Source organism: Polypterus senegalus, chromosome 8 (genome assembly GCF_016835505.1).
Source record: "Polypterus senegalus isolate Bchr_013 chromosome 8, ASM1683550v1, whole genome shotgun sequence".
Taxonomy (NCBI): Eukaryota; Metazoa; Chordata; class Cladistia; order Polypteriformes; family Polypteridae; genus Polypterus; species Polypterus senegalus.
In genome coordinates, this window is record NC_053161.1 from 159866137 (window position 1) to 159870505 (window position 4369).

A 4369-nucleotide genomic window follows, 5' to 3' on the forward strand; every position below is an offset into this window, starting at 1 on the left:
AACCGTTGGATTCCAGACATGCTGGAGCTACTCTGGACAACTACTGATCTGCAGCCTCAGTACTTGAATTTCTTGAGTTTGGGTATCAAGGCACCTTCAGGATATTTTAACAATCTATCAATATGTGCTAACTGAATTGGTCTGTTTTCAGCCGAACAACATTTTCAGTGTGTTTGTTTGTGTACATTCTTGCTAATTTATTTTATAAATGACTAGTGTGATGAATGTCTGGCAGCTCATCCCAGACGACACATCCAAGATGCTAGATGGCGTCTTCCCTGCAGCATGGATGTGCCCCGATTGCTGCAGGGCACCATGGGAGATGGAGTTCGGCTTCACAGCCCTGCTGGGTGCCATTGTGGGATGCTGCAGAGAGACACAGGGATTTTTATATTCCTGGTAGCCCTTAAGTACTCCCAAGTCACGAGGACGGAGAAACAGAAGTACTTCCGGGCTGAAGAAAAATATGTCTTTATCTGACCCGGAAGTGCTATGGAATCACATGGACAAAAGGACAGGAGCGCTTCCGGGTCAAGGACTATATAAAGGACAATTAGAGACCCAGCAAGCTGAGCCAGAGTTGGGAGGGAGTGTGATGGACCTGCTGGGAGTGGAGGATTTGTTTATTGTAGTGGATTGAATTGTATTACTGATTATTTGTGTATTGCGGTGGATGTGGTGCTTTAGAGGCACTATATTGAAGAAAATTAAAATACTTCTTGGTGCTTTTAAACCAGTGTCTGCATCTGTCCGTTGGGTTTCATGGGGCAACAGCGACCCCTAGCGTCCACTCATTGACACTAGCCACAATACATGTCACTGATAGGTAATATAATAATTTCAAAATATATCTTGCCCTACATGTATCTTCTGCATCTTTCCTCTGTATTTGCATATTTATATGAATGTCTCTTTACTGGCACTCCCTCTCTTGATTGCATTCCTGTAAAGCCTGCTTCTCAGATGTTGTCATTATTTCCAAGGTGTCTTTAATATATCCAGTTTTAAACTCTCTGTGTGCCTCTTATACCTTTCCTCCTCCGTGTTTGTCTCACATTTGCACTTCCTCTTTTGCCGCATCACTAAAGCCAAACTGACCAATCAGTTTACTCTGAGGGACAAAAAACACAGAACTTAATGTCATTTTATATAGCAGATATGATTTATTTCTGACTTCTAAAACAGCAGGGAAAGAATGGCATAAAATCGCAGCTGTAGCTGCAGTTGGACAGTATTACCATACAGTACTTGATTTGTGAATTTTAAATATCTACAGAAATTTTCAGATGACTTGTTCATGATAAGCTGTGTTAATAATGGAGATGAGTTAGAGTACAGGAGGTTCTGGAAGACTTTGTCTTGTGGTGCAGGAACAACAACTTGTTGCTCAACATCAGCATGACAAAAGAGTTGGTGGTGGTCTTCCGGTGTGACAAGAAGCCACAACGACCAAGCACCATCCAGGGGAGGATGTAAACAAAAGAGCACACTGGACTGACCTGACAAACCTGACAATACAGTGGCACTGTACAAGATGTGTCAGAGTACACTGGAATTGTTAAATAGACTCAGGTTTTTTGATGCATGCAGTAAGGTACTGGAAATGTTCTGCCAGTTGGTGTACTACACTATTATCACCTGAGTAAGCAACTTGAGCTTAGAGGACACACAATGTCTGAACAATCTTCTCAGGAAAGTCCACTGCATTACAGGGCTAACCTTGGATACACTTGAAGCTGTTTTGGAAAAGATAATGGGTTCAAATTGGATGGTATGATGAAAATTCCCCCCATCTCCTCCTGGAGATACTGTCTTGGAGCACTTTTAGCCACAGTCTCATTTCACCACGGTGTGCTAAGAAGTACTTCTGGTGGTCTTTTCTGCCCACTGGCCTCAGGCAATTCAGTGGTTCATTCCAGTGTACTCATTAAGTTCATTTTAAAATTATCATTTTATATATCTGCACAATATGTTTTTATTTATGTATTGATTAGCTGTTATATCTGTATTATTGTTTTACAGTTGTCTCTTGCTGTATGCATCTGAATTTCCCCATGGGATTAATTAAGTTTTTCTAATCTTATTTAACTTATACTTCAGACCTATGGGGGAAATAGAACATCTTAACACCTGCTACCCCCAAACCATATGTTAACGTAACCTGGCTTTCTTGCTGGGGTTGAAAGACTTTAGCAGAGAAACACTCGCCAAAACTGGTTCAATACCTTTTATCATTGCAGTTTAAATACCTCGGGGTAAACATCACAAGTAAACAAAGCGCTATATCAACAAAATTTCACCGTCTGCATGGAAAAAATTAAACAAGACTTGCATAGATGGTCAACCCTTCATCTCACACTAGCTGGAAGAATTAACACTGTTAAGATGAATATTCTTCCTAAGCTCCTTTTTTATTTCAAAACATTCTAATATACATTAATAAATCATTCTTTAAGCGATTAGATTCAACAATAACCTCATTTATTTGGAATTCAAAACATCCATTCATCAAAAGAGCAACCCTACAAAGACAAAAGGCAGAAGGCGGCATGGCTCTACCTAACTTCCAGTTTTATTACTGGGCAGCAAATGTACAGGCGATAAGAACCTGGACACAAATAGAAGAACATACACAGGTTTGGGCCGCAATAGAAGTAAAATCCTGCAGTACTTCTTTGTATTCCTTGCTCTGCGCTCCAATAAACACACGCTATCGGCAATACACTAATAACCCAATTGTGCTTCACTCACTTAAAATCTGAAACCAATGTAGAAAGCATTTTAAGACGGAGAAGCTTCTATCTGTGGCACCTCTGCAAGAGAACCACCTCTTTCAACCTTCACAAACATATGCAGTTTTTAATATCTGGAAAAAATTTGGAATTAACTTGCTCAGAGATCTTTATATAGACAACGTCTTTGCATCCTATGAACAATTACATTCCAAATTTAACATTCCAGCTACACATTTCTTTCACTATCTTCAAATCAGGAACTTTGTTAAACAGAACCTTCCAGATTTATGTCATCTTGCACCCTCATCCATGCTGGAAAAAATATTGCTCAATCTCAAGGACTTAGACTCCATCTCTACAATATATAAAATCATTTTACAATCCCTCCCTTTCAAAGATCCAAGAGGACACTGGGAAAAAGATCTCTCAATTAATATTTCAGAAAAGGAGTGGAAAGTAGCAATGCAGAGAATTCACTCGAGCTCCATATGCGCAAATCATACAATTATACAACTTAAAATTATATATCGAGCACATCTGTCTCGACTAAAACTCTCCAAAATGTTTCCAGGACATGATCCAACCTGCGAACGCTGCAACCAAGCCCCAGCCTCACTAGGTCACATGTTCTGGGCCTGCTCCAAATTAACATTATTCTGGACAAAAATTTTTAATTACCTTTCAGACAGCCTTGGACTCACAATCCCTCCTAACCCATTAACAGCTGTGTTTGGGGTTCTTCCAGAGGGGCTTAAATTGGAGAAAGACAAACAAATTGTGATTGCATTCAATACACTTTTGGCACGCAGACTCATTCTGATAAACTGGAAGAACCCAAACTCTCCTCTTTTAAGTCAGTGGGAAACCGATGTGTTATATAATTTGAAATTGGAAAAAATCAAATACTCAGTTAGAGGATCCGTACAGACTTTTTTCAAAACATGACAGGATCTAATCAGTAATATTTTAAAATAAGTTCATGAAGCACAGAGAACTTATTTATTTAGGTATGTTTACAAGCCTTAACTCTTACGCCGTTTGGCTTGCTCTCTCTCTCAGGGGTGGGGACTGATCTGTTCTTAACTCAACTTTTCTTTTTGTAAAAACTTGATTGCTTTGTATGGATTGCAAAAAAATGAATATAATAAAATAAAAAAAAAAAACTGGTTCAAGGCACATCCCCCAAATCCTGTCGTAAAATTCAAAGAGACCTATTCCCAAAAATGGGGGGTGGGGGTAAACACTAAATTACATTGCTTTGCCTAAATTACAAATAAAGACATGCACAATATTTATCAAGTTATATGCAAAATCTCACATCACAACTACGAAATGTTCTGAAAAGAGTAAATTAACAGTGCCATTGTGATAATTTCTTCCACTGTCTATAACCTCCCTCCTCTGTCTTAATTATATACATATTTGAACTTATAAATGATGAGAACTGTTTAAACAAAACCCTATTTTTTTTAATTGGAAAGAAAAAGAGATGTCTTTTAAAGTAGCTGCTGTCTACAAACAATTACACTATCAGAGAGGTGGTTTTGTTAAATCAAATGGTCATTTCCTGGAAAACCTAAAATTCAACTGACATGTCTAAGTCAATACTATTCATTTCTAGTGTTCAGTTCTAC